General features: G+C 38.4%; 1 pseudogene; it reads left to right on the top strand.

The window, feature by feature from the left end:
• The first annotated feature begins 822 nt into the window (after positions 1-822).
• On the top strand, positions 823-2,159 carry LOC149248080 (flavone 3'-O-methyltransferase 1-like; annotated as a pseudogene).
• The last annotated feature ends 18,884 nt before the right edge of the window (positions 2,160-21,043 follow it).

The following is a 21,043-nucleotide window of genomic DNA, read 5'->3' as shown; positions in this document are numbered from 1 at the left end:
TGTCAAATGCTTTTGGGTTTTGGATTATTCACATACTTTTCCACTTCACAAGAAGAGACATGTGAATAGCCAATCAAAAGTAGTTTAAGGTCATAACCCACTTACGGTGATGCATTCATATTTCAACAAATGAAATTAGTAACCAAGGTGTTGGTACTTGCAAACAATGCATAATTACAATTAACAAAATACCTCAATCTACTAATGAGTAAAACCTAAATTGGTTTAAATTCAATATTTTTATTTTTATTTAGCTACATTTAAACTAAGTGACAAAAACTAGCTAAAAATTAGCTACTATGTAATACTTATGTCATTATAAAATAGTATAAATATTTAGTTCCCACAATTATCTCAAATAATTTAAAGTGACATAAAATTCCTTAATATTATTATTATTAATTTCAGTAAATATTACTTTTAATAATTTATTTTAAAATTATATCTTATGATTCATGGAAAATGTGTGAGACAAGATATATTTATGATTACATAAACAATGTAATAGTTTCAGCTTCCACATGAAAGTTCAGAAAAGTCGGTTAAATATTATTTAATGTTATTGTCAAACTCAAGTTAACGAAGTTATTTGTGCACATGTGGATGAAGATGACGACAGATCCTTTGAATCATATCCCTGGATTGACGTAAAGCAGCTGCTAGCCACTCAAGTTTGATCTATTTGCTACATAAATTGATCAGCAGGGCAGCCACTCAAGTTTCATGTATAAATCCATCAGCAGCTTCTGTAAAACTTCGCTTCATCGCCTTCCATACTCATTCCTTTCCTTCATCATCTCTGCTCACATGGCAACAGATCCCATGGACTCCATCGATGACGTTTTGGCTTTTGCCACCGTCCAACACATCAATTCATCACGGGATCCCGCAGCAACGCACCAGCTCCAGCTGTATGAGATGATGCTCTCTGCCGTCAAGCCGTTGGCTTTGAAATCAGCCGTGTTGCTCAACATTCCTGACATCATTGCCACACGAGGCAACGGAGGTCCCCTTTCCGTTGAGCAGATTGCTTTTCACATTGCTGCTGCTAATTCCTCATCTACTAGTAATTCCCATGTGGATGTGGGATACCTCCACAGAATTCTGAGGTTCCTTGCTTCCTATGGCGTTTTTACTGAAGAGGAAGAAGCAAATCAGGCAGACGGTGCAGAACTGAAGAAAAGAAAGTATGGCTGGCATTTCGAAGCTGCTAGCGCAGGGCGAAACTCAGCAATCTTGCGGGCATTTCCTGCTCCTGATAGCAAACAACGTCTACCTGGACGCTTTTCAACATTTGCACGATTCTATCTTGGAGGGCTGCTACACATTTAACAAAGCTTATGGTATGAGTCCCTGGGAATATCTGGGCCGCGATCCCCAAGCTAATCAGATTTTCAACAACGCCATCGCCGCTAATAGCAGCACTGTCATGTCTTCCGTGGCGAAGATGTATGAAGATGGGTTTAAGAGTATGGCCACGCTGGTAGACGTTGGAGGAGGCATAGACACTTCCTTGTCCATAATTGTGAAGGAACATTCACACATTCGTGGCGTCAATCTCGATCTGCCTCATGTCATCGCCACTGCGCCTCCCATAACTGGTAAGAGTTGTAATATCTTTTTTCTGATATAACACGATAGCAAGATGATTTATAGAAAGTTGTAACTGGGATTGAGTGAGTGTTGCAGGGGTGGAGCATATGGAGAGAATATGTTCGAGCACATACCGTCTGCCGATGCAATCATGATGAAGGTGATGAATTCATCTATGGTCTTCCATTTGAATAACAAATTTACTTATTATTCCTACATGTTGAGGGCTAATAATATTTTATTATCATTTTCTGCAGTCGATCCTCCATGACTGGGCTGACGAGGAGTGTGTGAAATTGCTGAGAAGAAGCTACGAGGCAACGCCAGCAAGGGGAAGGGTGTTAATTGTGGAAGCAGTTGTTGAGGGAGACAAATAAGGTGAAAGCATGTCGAGGCGATTGGGATTGGGGTTGTTATATAATATATCGATGATGGTTTACACAACGGGTGGGAAGGAGAGGACAGAGGAAGAATTCAAAGGGTTGTTCCAGCGCGCAGGCTTCAAGAACCACACCATCATCAAGCTGCCTTTCATTCAATCGCTCATTGTGCTCTCCAAATCCTAATAAATTCAATCATAATAACTTCCGATTATAGTTATGGTTAATGTTGGTTTTGCTGGAGTTGTTATATTGCAATATAAGATCCCTTGAATAAACATTTTCTGGAGTTGTTACATTGCGGTAAATCCTTTTCTTTATTAGCAGTATGGGGGACCGTAAAACCCAGTTGCATTTATCTTGGTGTGACGTAAAGTTGGCTTTTGTGTGAAGATGTACAAAACCGTGTACATATTGTCAAACAGTGAGTCTGATATTTGGCGAAATCAGAATTTTGTTGCACATGTTGAGTCGTGAACATTCTTCTAATCATATAAAGGAATCTCAAAAAAATTTGTTAATTGGTTCTAACGCTTTCTAACATTTTTGTAAACATATTGAACCACCTCATTAATGTTGTAAAATCTAACATGTTGTTGAAGAATAGTTATCAAGATACTTTCTATGCAGTAGAGATCGTTGTGCTTCTTCAATTGTCCAACAAACTGCCTTTGAAACAAACAACTAGCGACAAATTATTATTTTTTACTTTAAAACCCCAGAGGCCTTAAAGATTAAAAGTACAAGTGGCACGACACACTTCAGATCTGGAGGAATAAATCATCCAGATATGGCGAATCAGATCCATGCAGAATAATCGCACGGCTAGTGCTGCTTAGAGATTCATCCGTGTGTCACCATATTTGAAAACCATTAGGTTCAAGATATGGCCATAGTCGGCAGTTCACTCAAATATACAGTTATATTCCATCACTTAATAATAGATGTACCGACAAACTTCAGAGCGCAAACGATTGGTGGAAGCACTAACATTAATGAACTTGATTTTTTTGGGACTATTTTCAAAGGTTGGGTTTTGTATTCAAGAAATATGAGAGAATACAGGGAGCACAGATTCACCCAAAATAATTTGTAATTTTTTCACACAAAACCAAAATACGATCTACATAAATAGTGCTAATGAGATCTAACAGATTTCAAATAAGGAATTTTTTTTTACAAAATCTCTCCACAAAACTCAACATCCAACAAACTAATCCTACCTATTTACTAATGTAAGCATTATTCCAAGTCCCCCCTTTAATTCTTACATTACATAATTACAAACATTATTACAAAAATGACAAATTACAATTCACATGTCACATCTATCTCACTGATATTCCTCGACACTTATCCCCACTTTGAAGTCTCTTAGACAACACTCTTTTCACCACGAGAATCTTCGAGCCTCCCATTCAACTCATTTAAGACATAATCACCTATAACCATCTTTAATAAACTTTGTGTAATTGACTCTTCTAAATCTCCCAAAGGACAATCTCAATAGTGGACTGTATCCAGCAATCAATTATGGAATTGACCTTTCTACACACATGTATCTCATAACATAACCTATAATTGATACTCTTGAAGCCTAAAACACAACAAGACCCCTCAACATATAACATATTCACAGAATTAAATTAGTGATACATTCTATCGACATTGAAGAATATCGAGAACCACTAATTTACATCATGCTAGTTTTTTCGTTAATCGGTTCTTTTAACATATTTCAGAAACCCAAAACTTTATAAATAAACCAACAATGAATCTAAGAAAGCCCAAAACTAATTGTTGTTGTTGCTGTACCATATTTACACCCGCTACCAAAAATAAGACTACAAAAATGACATCGAATCTCATTTTTATGCAGGTGTATCAAAAAAATATATAGCAGCAATCGATTCTTTCTTCCAAGCAGACTCCAACAAATTTGACTTTATGTAGGCTCTGCGACTACATTCTTTTCCAACGAATTTGAGCCTGCGATCTCAATTTTTGACAATCAAGCAATAAACATCTTGTCCAAGGAAGCACAAGTCCACATAGCACCAATCCTCATGCAACACACAACACGTTGCAAATTTACGCTTTCCACACTGCACACTACAAACTCCCTTCAAACTCACATAGCAACCAACTCTCGTATCACCACTCCCTCTGGCAAGATGCTCCACGTTCTACGCAGAACAATTATTCCTAATAGTATGACTCCAATCCACATTATACGCAGTTTCTGCCTAGCAACTTGATACTCCATTGAAAATGCCTAGCAACTACATCTCAACAGTAGAGAAAACCCTAAGTCTAGACAACCAGAACTAATATTCTGAGCCATTAGCGAAGACCTTTACGGACAGCTCCTCGAGATTCGAACAAATGACAGGGAAATTTCAAGTAGCTAACACCACACCAGCCGGGTCAGGCAACGGTCCTCGTGCATAGATCCACAAGAGCAACGGATCAACCACGCTCTCCAACAACTCTTATAACTCCTCCTCCATGGGCTACGTGTTCTCGGTTGTCTCCAACGTTGGAGCTGCATGCGTTGACGCAAAGAATTCCAAAGAGACATACACCTTGTGAATGGTTTGCTTATTGTAGTGGTTGGGTTTGTCTCTTGCTAAAAACCTTAATAACATTCAGAAATGGCTATTTCTCATATCAAAATTAACCAATGAAAAAACCTCCAGGGGCATCCCTAAAAATCACAAAATATTTTGAAGAAATTGGGTGGAGTGGGACACTGGTGTATTACACCTCATGCAACATCCACGAAAATCGATTGACTTGACTGATATTATGTAGAATGGACGACCATATTTATGCATAGAACATATACTTACACATAAAAAAAACTCTCACAATAAATTGATTTTATCTCACAATCTATCCTACTCTATGTACAAAGTATGAACTGCCATATTTCTTCATATTCCTTGGCCTTTTTCCTATGAGGGAGTTAGGCCTAGCCTGGCTCTAATACGAATAAAGAAATGTGAGGAGAATACATGGAGCATAGATTCACTCAAAAAGATTCGTATATTTTTCACACAAAGCCAAAATACAAGCCACATAAATAGTGCTCATGAGATCCAACATATTCCAAACAAGGAATTGCTTGTTGAGAAAATCTCTAAACAAAACTAAACAACCAACAAACTAATCCTGCCTGCCTATTTACTAATGTAAGAATCATTCCATGTATTTTGTATTCACTTTCAATTTGGGCATTATCCCCTCATAGGTCAATTACAGTTACAACTTTTGATTCTATTGACACATATTCATTTGCGTCTTTAGTTTGTGTGGATTCTATCTCAATTTGATCTCAATGGTTTCAAATTGAATCATATATGGATTCCTCACAAACACAAGTTATGGACTTTGGGGTGTAAGGACATTTACCAGTCATACTCTTCTCTATTCAGGGTCTTGGCAAGTTGTTCTTCATTAGAGCCTGGAAATTGAGGATATGTTTTCAATATATACCAGCTTTACAGAGAAAAAAGTTGAACATTTGATTTGGAAAAATATTAGACTACCAGATATTGTATTCACGTTCAATTTCTACATTTTCAACATAGAGATCAATGATGGAGTATTTGGCGCCTTTCCTTGGCGATAATGGTTTTTTGTTCAAACCAAAGTCCACAGATTATAAAGGATCACGTGATGTTACACAAAGCTTAAGAAAAACTCAATTATGACTAGAGGGCTTCGACGATGATGGGGTATTTTCCTTAATAGCAGAGCTCGATGATTCTTTTACAAAAATACATCTTTGTATTTTTACATTGGTGTCAGATAGATGTGAAACTCTACCACCAAGAGTGTGTCTAGTGTGCATTTCCCCTTCTTGCCAAAATCAACCACTCTTGGTTGGAGGACTGAAGGTGGACTATAAGTCTGGCTTGCTAAGAGCAGGTGCACCCCAGAGTAAATAGTAAGGTGAGACTTCTCAACTTTGTCCTTCCCTGGCAAGAAAGAAACAAAGCAAGCGAGTCATAGGTCAGCCAACAAGCTAGCAGAGCAATTGATCTCTCCTAAAAGTATGTTCCTCATATAGAAGGGGCCCAAGGCCAGCAACGTCCCTTCTGAAAGCTCGAGACCTAGAAGTAGAGACAGTAGTAGGGGTGTTAAGACCGAAGCTTGCACATCCCTATTATCTTGGTTGAAAGAAATCCCACTGCAATTTGACTTCGTGGCAAGGCTTCTAGTTTGTGAGTGGGAGGGCAACGTACCTTACCTTACCTTTGCAAGGTAGGGATGATCACCCAAGAGTAGAAGGAAGAACGATGAGAAGTCTTGCTCTTCCCCTTGCCTATTAGTGAAAGGTATTTGGCAGGAGTCAGATACAACAGGAGACACCCACACTCCATAGTATGTTAGCTAAGATCACACTGCTAAGCCATACCTTCTTCTTCTTCCTCCACAAGCCCAGGTGAACACACACCTTATGCTTATCCTTCATATCTCTCTTTTTGTCATATGTTTCTTTCTGTTTGTTCTTCTAGTCCTAAAGTGGTTAGGAAAAGGAAACTAAAAGGCAGGATGCAAACACAGAAGGGATGGATGGAAATAAGGGAAGGAGGGAGGACAGAAGGAGGCAAGGAAGTCAGACCGAAGGCGCACCCTTCCCTATCCTAGCCAAATTATCACCTTCCTTATTGTCTCCGCGCTTGGTGGCACACATTGGAAAAACTCTGAATTTGACCGACTGGATTGAGTTCGGTCCCTTTGCTAAACAAAGCATTTGGAGGAAATTTGAATTTCCAAATTTTTGTAATGATCTATGTGGGAAGAGGTAATTCTCGTGCTACGAATACAAGGTGCATAACTCTGGCAATGGATTTCACAAAGAAATAAGTGGTCAAGTTGTTGATCAACTTACCTCTCGTTCCATGTATGGGATCACCTTACAAGAAGCCGACGAGAACAATGAAAATGATCATTGCACGTGTCAATTTTTTACTCGTCTGAGGATGACAAAAATGAAGTGTTGTGATTAGCTAGGCTAAAGAGTTTTTTCCCAACCCAATCTGGTGGAAGACACCTTTGGTGTAGTTATATTTATTGGTAAAAAAATTATATATTATTTTAAGATTTTCTTTTTTATATAAGGATACCTTAATATGAGGAAGATAATAACTATGAATTTCTTGAGTCTAACTTTAAAAATGATAAATATATTTTATTTATCATCTAACTAGGTGGTTATAATATTACTTTTGTTATAAACATTAATTAATATTTTTAAATTCAAACTATAATCGTTTTTTCATGTTGCTATAAATACTATTTATTTACTACTTTAAAATGCAATTGTGTTTCAAGGTGTAGATGTAAAATTTAGTTAGAAAACATTAATTATTAGTTTTAAATTACAATTGTGTGTTGCTTTGATAATAAATATTATTTATTACTTTTAAATCTAAACTACAATAGTGGCTCGAGATGCAAGGAAACTAAAAAGTTAGATGCTTCATACAGTAAGGAAATTTTGTACAATGAAATGCATTTTAACTAGCAACTACCCCTAACGGTGCAAAGATACACTGAAGGAATTGAACATGCCTATGATGTTACTGCAAAAATGTTGCAGCAAAAGAAATATAACAACCTAAAGGGTGGAGGATGGAGGGGAGGAAATGTGTTCAGGCTTCAAATACTCTTACACTTGTGTTGATTCCTGTTTGACAAATGTTGCTCAAACCACCTAGCTAAATCATTGTTTTCCAATCATACCACTATGTCAAAATCTTAAATACATATTATATCCAAATATAACATGCAAGGTAATGAGGAGAAACATTACCAAAGGTCCTCGTGGGCACTAGCGCACAAAAAATGTAATTACACGGAGGAAATGACTAAAGTCAGTGTGTGTTGATGATGGGATTAAATAAAGAGCATTTTTCACTCGAGTGACCTTCAGATTCAAGGATATTCTGTAATCAACATAAAGAAGGGGTTTTGTTTTAGAATTTTAGCTATCTCCTTTTAAAAAATTTAAATAAAGTTGGAGCCATTAATTCCATTTTTATTGTTAAATTTAAATTTTGTCTTGCAAAAATTTGTTGGAATTGAAATTTTATGTGGTGTAGTTTACACAATACAAGTGTCTAGGTAAACTTTTAAGGCATTGTATCCATTTATGCATTCAAAAATACAGTTTTAAAAATGGAAAGTTACACATGCTATATGCATATATAGAACCAATATAAAATAAATTTGATTGAAAATGAAATGTAGTGATGATATACTCTTCTCAATTGAAATGTCTTTCTTTTAACTTTTCATCATTAAAAATTGGCATAAATATAAACCCTTTCAATTGAAATTAACTTCAACACTTCAAATTTAATCACGGGTCCCATCACACTTCAAGTTTAATCACTAGTCCCATCATCAAATAAAGTTAAATGGGTTAAATTGCACCTGCCTAGGTGCATCATGGAGGTACTCTTACATTTTTTAGCTTTCACACACCGCCCCTTCTCTTGTTACTTGTGTGAAATTTGGTTGACTTTGATAAGCAATTGAAAAAGAACATAACGATTAGCTATTACTTGACCATGTTTTGGTACGTTGGATTTGGAAATTTCATATTCTCTGTTTTGTGTGGAAATCTCGTCATGGAAGGTTTATTTTTATTTTTCCATGATTTAAAAAGCCCGAGAATGGTTGATATGCTTAAAAAAATAGATATAAATTGAAGTTATAAAACCATATATAAAAATTCCTTGTAGATTCAAACTGCTAATTGTAATTTACTAAAACAATAGACTTGAATATACTCTACTCATCAGTGGAAACAATTAAATGATCGTGAAATCACGAGGCATACAAGAGAAAGAATTCAATCAACACATTACACATTGATTTCCTGGGGAATGACACAACTAAAAACCCCTGCTATATGTATATTTCATTAGTCATAAAATATGAGAAGATTACAATTCTTTTCTCAAGCCCGAGCAACCTCTGCATTATCTCTATCTGTGTCACTGCTTCCTAGACAATCTTTGGTCAATACTTAACCAAATTTTGGCTTACCCAAGTCCTTAATTCCTTCCGTTTTTTCCTTGGGAATTATCCCCCTATTAATTAGGGAAATTCCTCAATATGAATTGCATAATCCTCATACGACTTCGACCCTTGACTGAATGCACCACTTGTACAATTTAGATGATTATACAACTGATAGTACATTGTCCCTGAACACCAATCTCAACTAGGTAACTCTTAGATCTGACATGCATGAGTTATTATGAGTGAATTATCAATTAATTGGTTGAACACATGAAGTAGTATCCCACTATTTGACCTCCTACTAGTTCCTTCATTAGTTGGAACTAGTTTAACTGACTTTAACTCAGTTAAATTAAATTAATTAATTAAAACTCAAAATAAACTCAACCAAGTCTCCCCTTAATGTAGGAGACACTCTACATGACTCAAGTTAGACCCTCAACTCGAATTAACTGAGCCAACTAATTCAATTTAACTTAGTTAACTTGTACAAGTTTTCTTGTGATGTGGAATTACAATTTTATCCCGAATTTAATTCAAGGAAAAAATTAAATGAGGATTTTCTTATTGCATTTTCAACCCTCCCTCTCAACAAGAAAGGGATTATTAGATACCCCAATCATGCCTCTATGAGAATCGAATTTGTCTCTTGACAGTGACTTAGTAAAGATATATGCATCTCCTTCCTTTGTGGGAATGTACTCCAGCAACATGATTCTCCTCTGTACATAATCTAGTAGATGGTGATACCAGATATCGATATGCTTCGACCGATCATGAAAAACTAGATTTTTAGAGATTTTGATACAACTATGATTGTCACAGTAAATCACTATAGGATCTATCTACAGACCAAATAACCCAACAATGATGTTCCTCATTTAGATAGTCTCACAAGATGCTTGACTAGAAGGAATGTACTCTTCTTCTACCGAAATGAGTGCAACTAATCTTTGCTTCCTGTTGTACCAAGAAACTGTTGTTGACCCAATACTGAAGATTCCCCCTGATGTGATATTCTTGTCGTATAGACCCCCTTCTCAATCTACATTTTTGAAGCCTTGAAGGTTCACCCCCTCTGTCTTTATGTACCAAATACCAAACTCAGTGGTGCCTCTGATGTATCTCAACACATGTTTAGCTTCCTTCCAATAAAGTTTGGTTGGCATAACCATTGCTTAACTAAGCTGGTTAACTGAAAAACACATGTATCGTTGTGTGTTCACCCAATAGATAAGTGAACCCACAATCTTCCTGTAAATAGTAGCCTCCACTACTTTACCTGAAGTAGCATCCTCCTTCTTCCAATTCTGTGCTAGAGGAGTCTCCATGGGTTTGATACTCTCCATGTGGAACTTATTAAGTATCTCATTGACACACTTGCCTTGAGACCCAAACAATTCCTCATCTCCTTGTCATACTTCCATATGAAGGAAAAAATGCATGAGCCCCAGGTCCTTCGTCTCAATTTCTTTTGCAAGATCCTCATTACAAGATTTTACCAACTTCTCATCACCTGTTAGAATTAAATAATCAACATATAATACTATAATAAAAAAATTACCTTCAACCACAATATGGTAAATATTTGCATCTGCTTCACTTTTGGTGAAGCGCAACCTGGTGAAATAGCTCTCAATCCTGATGTACCAAGCATAGGGTGCTCATTTCAACCCATAAAGACTCACTTGAGTTTGCACACATGTGACTCTCTGTTGAAGGTATCAAATACTTCCGTCTACTGAATGTACACCTCTTCCTCAATCACTCCGCTAAGGAATGCTTTCTTCACATCCATTGATGTACCTTTCATCCCATATGTGCTGAAAGTGCTATAATATATCTGATTGAGGAGTACCTTGCTACTGGAGAAAATGTCTCCTTGTAATCAATTCCCTCCACCTTAGAGAACCGTCTGGCCACAAATCTGGCCTTGTTTTTCTCCACACTCCCATTTTCTGCTTTCTTTACCTTGTAAGGCCATCTAGAACTCATCAATGACTTGTTTGCTAGTATTGGGACCACTTCCCAAACATTTTTTTTGATAATGAAGTCATATTCCTCTACCATGGAATCAACCCATAATGGTTGTTGCACTACTTCCTCAAATGAGGATGGTTCAATCTCTACACTTTCGCTCATTAGATCCAAGTAGCCAGTGTACCGATATGGTGACCACCTCTACCTGCACTGTGATGTGGGAACTCCCACATTCTTTCGAGCTTCATGCATCAATCTGTTAGCCTCTCTGGTGTGCTTCTTTCCATCTTTGGAAATATTAGCATGAGTGGGTGCTTCCACTCTCTGATCCTTTGCATGTGGTTGTTCCACATCATCCTGAGGTTCTCTCTTTGGAGCTAAAAGCTCCTCATCTACAAGTAACTGAAGCTCCCTCTCAAGGTAACATCTCATGGCCTTCTCTTCATCAAAATTCACATCTCTACGAACCAGTGTCATCCTATGAGATGGAAGGTACACCCGATAGTTGTGAGGTGTATCAATGTACCCCATAAATATGCCAAACTCATCTGTTGGCTGTAGATTTTTCCTTGCATCCTTGGTAAGATGATAGTAAACTAATGAACCAAAGTTCTTGAAGTGTGCCACATTTGCTTTCTTACCTGAAAAATATTCTTTTGTTGTACTCATCCTGAGAATCCGATGAGGACTCCTGTTCTGCACATATACAACTATGTTGCATACTTTCAACCCACAAGTTTAATGGTAGGCCTTGATCATGTAAAATCACCCATGCATCTCCCACAATATTTTTGTTCTTCCTTTCAGACACCCCATTCTATTGCAGGTTATGGGGTGCTATCAACTCTTGTCGAATTCCTTCTGATGCATAGAAGTTATTGAATGAATTCAACACATATTCTCCATTGTTACCGTTATATTCTCCACTTTCTTGCCAGTGTATTTCTCAACAAGCGATTTAAATTCACAAAATTTAGAGAATGTCTGATCTTTCTTCTGCATGAAGAAAATCTAGCACTTACGTGAGAAATCATCTACAAATATTACATAATACCTGTGCTTGGCCATGGAGGCTGTCAAGAATGGTCCACACACATCTGAGTGAACTCTTTCAAGGATTTCTTGTGCTCGACTTCCCTTATCATGAAAGGTGGCTTTGGTGTTCTTCCCCAATGTACAACCTTTGCATGTATATCTCTGCTCTAGTGTACCCTTAGGAAGTCATGTAGAAATCTGTTGCATGATCTTCAAAGTTTTGTGGTGCAAGTGACCCAATCTTGTATGCCACAATTCACAGATGTCTTAGATTTGCATCTTCTCTTATTTTATGCTCAAAGTAGAATAATCTTTTACATCCAATTTGTAGAGGTTCTTCAACTGAACCCTGATCCACTTCACTTGTCCTGAGGCTATGTGACAAAGGAAAGCCTTTCATTTTCTAAATATGACATCGTAGCCATGGTCCTCCAACATAGCAACTGAAACTAAATTATTATTCAGAACTGAAACATACATGTCATATTTTAATGTGAGAGGAGAACTAGAATCCCTCTGAAAAGTAATAGTACCAATTTTGGTCGCACTATACCTTCCATCATCTCCCATTTCCATGTGCATCTGTAGGTCCTTCTCCTCTAAGTCACTGAAGAATTATTTTTTGTCAGTCATATGGAATGAGGCTCCACTATCCATATACCACACACTACCCATCGCCGATGTCACCATGCGAGAAATGAGGGTGAAATACAACTCGAATTGTGAATCAAGAGCTCTACCTATCACTCCTCTTGAGGGTTTCTTGCCGGCATTATTGTGCGGACACTTCGTGGAATAGTGTCCTAGCTCATGCTAGTGAAAAAAATTAATCTTCGACAAGTCCTTCTTTCTGCCTTGATCCGGATTTAAACAGGAGCGCAACAAATTATAGATATAACCATACATACAGAGATGTAGCCAAAATAATACTTCATTTCATTACTGTAAGATACTGAAATATGCTTACAAATAGAAATGGAATTAAACTAGCTAGGGCGATGGTAGCTTATCTTTGAGAAGAGATGTGGCGGCTACATGCCTCTGAACTGAGTTACAATGAGGCTTGAAGGCCTATTTATTTTTGAGAAATAATGGAAAACCCTAAACATCCAAAAACCTAACCCTAGGAGATGAAATGCCAAATTGTGGGCCCCGTTTGGGTAAATTGGTACATCAACTTCCAGGGGTCGTAACTTTGGCATACGATCTCCGTTTGAGGTGCACAATATCTCGTTAGAAAGGTCTATCCGAGAACTACAACTTTGGGTAGAGAAACATTGACCCATGGACAAATGTTGCTCCTATTTTTCCCAAAAAACGTCGTTTAGGGCCTTAAAACGGCTCTGGAAGTTCAGGACCCGAAAAACTGCTAAAAATAGTAAACTGTGCTATAATTAAGGAAACTGAAAAGCTGAAAGAGACAATTTTGGGGGTCCAAATGGGATAGGTGGGTGGTCACAAACATCCACATGGATCATTCATCCCCCCCTAGGAAGCAATGGTCCCCATTGCGTTGAGTTCCTCCATCTGCTGAACTTGGTCCCTAATGAGTTGTTCTGCAACCTCTGATGTGTCTAGTAATGGTGAGAAGCATGGTCGATGATGGTCCACATTGAACACTTGGTGAAAGTGAAGGAATGGGGAAATGCTGTGCTCCACAACATTGTTTCCCACAACCTTGGTAATGGTGTAAGGACCATGTCGGAGTGGTAAGAGCTTCTGATGGGCTCTTGAAAGGCATTCTTTCTGTAGATGCAACCAGACTTTGTTGCCCACCTGAAACTTGTGTGTTACCCTTGTGGGTGAGGAGAAGTTGTTCCTGTGCTTTGTGACTGTATCCCTCTACTGCTACTGCTGCGTGGAGGAACCCTTCGCGGGGGTCATGGATGTGGTGACGATCTTCCGCTTACCTTGGGAGCGAACTAGACAGAAAATGAATTTCCTAGTTTAGGAGAAGAGCTTGCTACATTTCTTAGCGATGATCAAAGAGGTGGCAGTAGGTGGGGCTACCTCCGGTATCCTGTATAATGAATTACCCAAAGTAATAATAATAGTGCGAGGCCTTGACTCATACACAACATGTCTCCTCCAGAAGTATGGTTGGCCTAATAGTACATCACAAACACCAAGAGGTGCAACATCACACAATAACTCATTTGTAAAGGGCTTGATGATGTAGGGAAGGCAACACTACTGGCAGACTTGGAGATCTCGTCCTTGGTGAAGCCACCCGATACTGTACGGCTGCGGGTGTGGTGTAGTTGGTAGGCCCAACCGCTTCACGACCTCTGCTGAAATGAGGTTCTTTTGGCTGCCACTATCGAAAATGAACTGTAGCGGCAAACCCTTCACCCACATTTGTGAGTGGAAAATGCACTCCCCCTCCTGTGGATCTTTGGCTTATTCTTCTGGATATTGGCAGTGGCAATAGTGGTGCTAGGCTCCACATCAATTATTTACTTCCCTTTGCCATTACCCTTTTCGTGTTCTGACTTAGGGTCAAAGCATGCATCTGATTCTGAAGCCTTCAACTTGGCCACCAGTGGCTGCTTGGTTCGACACTCACTTGTGTTGTGAGTGGGGCTCTTATGGAACTCACACCACTTTCCTCTGTCCTTCTTCGAATTCGTGGTGTTGTTATTTTCTTGTGGCTTCAACGGGTTGTCCTAGGTTGCCCCATCTTGGCTTTGTCCTTGGTTCTACGATTTGGGGAAGCCTTTCCCTTTCTTCAGATTTGTAGATCCAAAGTCTCGCTTCTTCTGTTTAATCTTCTGCTTGATTTTGACAGCATATCGGTATGCCGCGCCGAGCGAGGAGATGTTCAGGAACTCCATCTCTTCTTGGATGTACCTGTGTAGGCAGCTGCAGTATTTGAGTACCAAATGTAGCTCAGAATCCTTTATACCCAACTGTGTGCGAAGGATATGAAAAATGTTTGTGAACTCTGACACATCTTGGTCCCTTCCCTGCCATAGCGTGGTCCACTTTATGTATTTGTCCCCATAGCTTTTGACAAGGTAGTACTACTCCTTGATGGCATCCTAGAATGAATTCCAAGTGGGTGCGGCTAAAAATAGTGAGCCCGTACTTTATCCTTCTACTCGCAGTAGGTTTCCCACCAGTCCTTGACGTAGGGGGCTGCTTTGAGAAGAGCAAAAATAATCTTTTCCCGTCTGGAAAAATCATGAACAGAAAAATACCCATCTAGCAAATTTAACCATTTATCTACGGCATCTGTGTCTATTTGACCCTTGAATATGGGAATTTAAAAATTAACTTGTACCTTAAAGGGTGTGGCGTTTCCAGAGCAGCTGTTGGAAGTCAATGTGTCGCCTCTAGGTAGCTGCTGAAGGATCTGGGAAAAGTTGTCCATCATCACGTTCCTTTGCCACTTGAGGGCTTCTTCGAGCAAGCTTTTGGTAGGATCTCCTGCCCCCTCGTCTTTCTTTTCATTCGCCATGGGAGGTCGTCGGGATTTGAGAGGCCGGTCTTGCAAAGTTCGACTAGTTCAAGCCCTAACTCCTTATATCCCGACCTCATTGGGGACATGCAAAGAAAAATAGAGAAAGAGCAGACCGCTCTAATACCACTGATCCATATTTAAACAAGAACGCAACAAATTAAAGAAATAACCATAAATACAGAGATGTAGTGGAAATAATAATTCATTTTATTACTGTAAAATACTGAAATATGCTTACAAATAGAAATGGAAATAAACTAGCTATGGTGACGGTAGCTTATCTCTGAGAAGAGATGTGGCAGCTACATGCCTCTGAACTGAGTTACAGTGAGGCTCAAAGGCCTATTTATTGTTGAGAAACACTAGAAAACCCTAAACATCCAAAAACCTAACCCTAGGAGATGAAACGCCAAATTGTGGGCTCTATTTGGGTAAATTGGTACATCAACTTCCCGGGATCGTAACTTTGGCATACGATCTCTGTTTGATGCACACAATATCTCATTAGAAAGATCTATATGAGAACTAAAAATTTGGGAAGAGAAACATTGATCCATGGACCCATGTTGCTCCTAGTTTTCCCAAGAAACGTTGTTTAGGGCCTCAAAATGGCTCCGAAAGTTCAGGACCCGAAAAACTGTTAAAAATAGTAAACTGTGCTGTAATTAAGGAAACTGAAAAATTGAAAGAGACAGTTGTGGGGGTCCAAATGGGATAGGTGGGTGGCCACCAACATCCACCTGGATCATGCCTTGACTGGAATCTCCTTTGGATTGGAATTTCTTTCCTTTCCCTTTCTTCAACTTTCTAGCTAAGGCACAGTTCTCCTCATCATCATTCTTGGACGAGGTTCCATCTCTGATGCTCTGCCTTATCTCTTATTTCACCAAGTCATACCACAAATGCTCCTACTCTGGTAGATTCTCCCTCCCATTTACCAAGTCTTTGTAGCTGTGCTAGCTCTTAGGAAGGCCTAGAAGTGCTAGGTTGACTAGATCATCTTCAACAACTATAATACCAACACTCCAAAGCTCATCCCGACATTGGGTGAACTTGCATAAGTAATTTGGTATTGTGTCACCCTTCTCCATATTTATTTTCCAAAAAGTGTCCTTCAGTGCCACCTTCTTGTGGTCAATGTTGTTATGAAACATGTATTTCAAGGCCTTCCAAGTTGCATATGGAGTCTCCTTCCTATGGAGGTTCAAGACAATATGATTTCGAACTGCTTCTAGTATGATCCTTCTCGCCTTTGCAACACATTTCCTCCACTCTACTAGATATTGAGCATCAATTCTTGGAGGCTTAGGAAAATATTTGTCCATGAATTCCTTCAACCTGTTGTCTTTTAACACTGCATGCATTGTGTCCTTCCAAGAAATATAGTTCGAACTACCCTCAAGAGCATATTCGAGTCTCAATCCATAGAACGGAATCTTGTTGGCTCTGAATAATGATACTGAAAATTCAATTTCACCTACAAAACAAACTCATATTCTCCTCTTCTAGAGTGTTTTCTACTATGATACCATTTAGCATTTCCTTGTAGATTCAAACTACTAATTGTAATTGACTAAAACAATACACTTGAATCTACTCTACTCATCAGTGGAAACAAATAATTGATCGTGAAATCACGAAGCATACAAGATAAATAATTCAATTAACACATTACACAATGATTTCCTCAGGAAATCCACACCTAAAAACCCCTACTATCTATATTACATTAGTTAGAAAATATGAGAAGATTACAATGCTTTGCTCAAGACTGAGCAACCTATGCATTATCTCTATCTGTCTCATTGCTTCCTAGACAAGCTTTGGTCAATACTTAACCAAATTTTGGATTCCACAAGTCCCTATTTCCTTGTGTTATTTACTTTTGAATTACTCCCCTATTAATTAGGGAAATTCCTCAATATGAATTGCACAATCCTCATAGGCCTTCCTTTGACTACATGCACCACCTGTAAAATTCGGATGATTATACAACTAATAGTACACTGTCCCTAAACTCCAATCTCAATTGGGGAACTCTCAGATCCAACATGCATGAGTTTTTTATGAGTGAATAATTAGTTAGCTGGTTGAACACATGAATCAACACCCCACCGTCTAATCGCTTACTAGTTCCTCCATCAGTTGGAACTAGTTTATCTAACTTTAACTCAATTAAACTAAATTAATCAATAACAAATCAAAATAAACTCAACCAGTGTTCCTATAATGTAGGAGACGCTCTACATGACTCATGTTAGACTCTCAACTCGAATTAGCTCAGCCAACTAAGTCAATTTAACTTAGTTAAATCGTACAAGTTTTCTTGTGATGTGGAATTACAATTGTATTCCTAATTTAATTCAAGGACAAAATTAAATTAGGATTTTCATGTTGCATTTTCAATGCCATACCCTGACAAATTTTAATTGATGAAGTTTGGGGAGGAAAACACATATCGAAAAAAATAACAACCATGAAGAAAATAGCCAGATGCCAACAAATTTCAATTGATGAAGTGTATATAAACTTTTGCTAATGAAGGAAAATAATATTGAAAAAGCAAAGAAACCATGAAGAAAAGTTCAGGGCATTTACAGGAGTAATCTTGGAAAAGAGCATTTACAGTACAGGGAATTTCAATGGGCCAATGGGAATGCATCTAAAAACATCATCTACTTTATTTAAATTTAAAGTGAAAATCTACTAGTAGCACACTAATTTATTGTTGATCTCGTGTAACTGGACATTTTTATCTTTGCACACTACTTTGAATTTTAGTTGAAGATATGTAGTATGGCTCAAACCTGCATCTACAAGGTGGCCATACCCACGAGCTATGCCTCAGCCATGGACGAGACCACACACGACACAATTTTAAACCCCGTGTACAACGGCCCCATGGCAAAGGCCTACCGGTTTACCTTGGACCCCTTCTAGCCTTCTCCATGGCCATCCTAGAGCACAATGAATTGGTGCTTGTGTCAGATCAGACCTCGACTGGGAATATGACCATGTGTGAGTATGACATCATAATGGCCTTTAGGGATAAGAAACAGGTCATCTACACCTCACCTCTAAAGGGCCTGAGCAACTAGAAAAACTAGGATCTCAACCACGAGTTTGCCAATGTATGGTTAATGACGCGTGAAAAGTTCATGTCTCTAATTGCGTCGTGCCTCGTTATGACCACATAGATTATCACATGGATGCTTTATAGAGGTTTTGAGGTTTTGAAAGAGGCTGTTTGGGTTATCTTTGACGAGATTCACTATACGAAGGACCAAGAGCATGGGGTTGTGTGGGAGGAGAGCATAATTTTCCTTCCCCCAGCTATCAAATTGGTGTTTCTGTCGACCACTACGTCAAATGCCACAGAATTCACTAAGTGGATCTGCAAGCTTCATGCCCAACCTCGCCATGTCGTCTACACTAATTTCTGGCCAACATCGCTTCAACATTATGTTTTTCCTTTTGGGGGTTCTTGGCTGTATCTCGTGGTCGACAAGAAAGAAGTGTTCAAATAGGAAAATTTCTTGAAGGCACAGGAGTCATCCCTCGATAAAATACTCGACGATGGATTGTCTTCATCGAAGATTGGAATGCAGGGGAATGGTAAAGGTAGTGGAGGAGGAGGCAACAAGGGTGGGTTTTATGAAACTAGATCACAAAAAGATAGAAAATATACATCAACAACTTCAAATCAACCTCTTCGAGGGGGAAACCTCCTTTACATTACACAAATAAACAATTATTGGATGATACAAATGACAAGATATCCTTTCTATATATAGGAATCTAAGGCGTCCCAATACAATCAGAGCCTACATAACAATAATATTGTAGGGGCACAACAATACCAATAGTGGGCTTCTATGGGGCATAATAATAATAACATGGGGACTATATGGGCACAATAATACAATAAGGGAGTTGCACTAATAACAATAAGGGGTTACACTAGTCATATAGGGACCTATCATGCCCCTCTCCTTCAAAAAGTGTTGTCCTCAATGCTTGAGTAGTTTTGGATGCTTTTGTATAAAATTCTCATCCTCCCATGTGGAATCTTCAACAGGTAAGTTCTTCCACTTGATGAGATACTCAAAAATTGATTGATTCTGTAGCTGTCGATTTCTTGTTTTTGTGACTACCCTGGTTCCAATGTGATTTTTCCTTCCTCGTCAAGTTTTGGCAATATTGTTTGAACTGGGATATTCTCACCTATAACCTTCTTTAAGCATGAAACACGGAAAACTAGGTGCACTTGGGAAGATGCAGGAAGATCCAATTTGTATTCCAAAGTACCAAACTTTTGTAACACCTTGTACAGACCATAATACTTTGGTGATAATTTATTATCCTTCTTAGCTGGATTAAGGGAAATTTGTTTGTATGGTTGTAGTTGTAAAGATACCCAGTCACCTACATCAAAAATCTTTCACTACGATGTTGATTTGCCTATTGTTTCATTCTATTCTACGCCAGAGTGAGGTTATCCTTTAAGAGTTTGAGAACTTGTTGTTGATGCTCGATGTGATTTTTCACTGCTTGAACCTTAGAATTTTCTTTTAAAGATGATGTCATGGATGATGGATGATATCCATAAAGTGCCATAAATGGGGTCCTTGTTGCTGCAGTATGGAAGGAAGTGTTATACGACCATTCAGCCAGAGGCAACCACTTGACCCATTGTGTCTGTTTATCGAATACAAAGCAATGAAGATATCCTTCCAAAAATTTGTGCACTATCTCAGTTTTCCCATCAGATTGAGGACGATAAGGTGAACTATGAGCTAATTGAGTACCCAAATATTCCACCTCTTGTACTCCAAATAAACATTTGGAGCTTTTTGCATATAATTGTTTCTTCTCCAATAGTTTGAGCACCCTGTCAACATGTTGAACATGATTCTCCCAAGACTTGCTGTACTACTAACACAAATTTTCTAAGGAAGGTTTTGAAAATGGAATTCATCAAACCTTGAAATGTAGAAGGTGCATTGGCAAGGCAAAAGGCATGACCAAATTTTCATAATGACCCTCATGAGTTCTAAATATTGCTTTTGGAATGTCTTCAGTCTTCATTCTAATTTGATGATATCCTGAACGAAGATCCAACTTGGTGTAGTAAATTGATCCATGTAATTCACCCAATAATTCATCAATGACAGGAATGGGAAATCTATCTTTAATAGTAATCTTATTGAGCTCCCTATAATCCAAACACATGCATGAGGATCCATACTTCTATACCAATACCATTGGAGGAGAGAAATAACTTTGACTAGGTTGAATTATACCAACCTCTAGCATACCTGCCACCATACATTCAATTTCACACTTTTGGGAATATGGATATTTGTAAGGCTTGATGTTTGGGGGAACACCTCCTGGAATCAAATAAATAGCATGATCATGATCACAAATAGGTGGGAGGCCTTTGGGAGTCTCAAATACCTTGGAATAATTGTCCAAAACGTTTTGGAGATTTGGAGAAATAGAAGTTTTTGATGTGGGAACCTCTAATGAACATAATTGTGCAAATATG

Source organism: Pinus tabuliformis, chromosome 7 (assembly GCF_031772625.1).
Source record: "Pinus tabuliformis cultivar Carrire ecotype Pingquan chromosome 7, CPIR1, whole genome shotgun sequence".
Classification (NCBI taxonomy): Eukaryota; Viridiplantae; Streptophyta; class Pinopsida; order Pinales; family Pinaceae; genus Pinus; species Pinus tabuliformis.
This window is presented reverse-complemented; position numbering and strand designations above follow the sequence as displayed.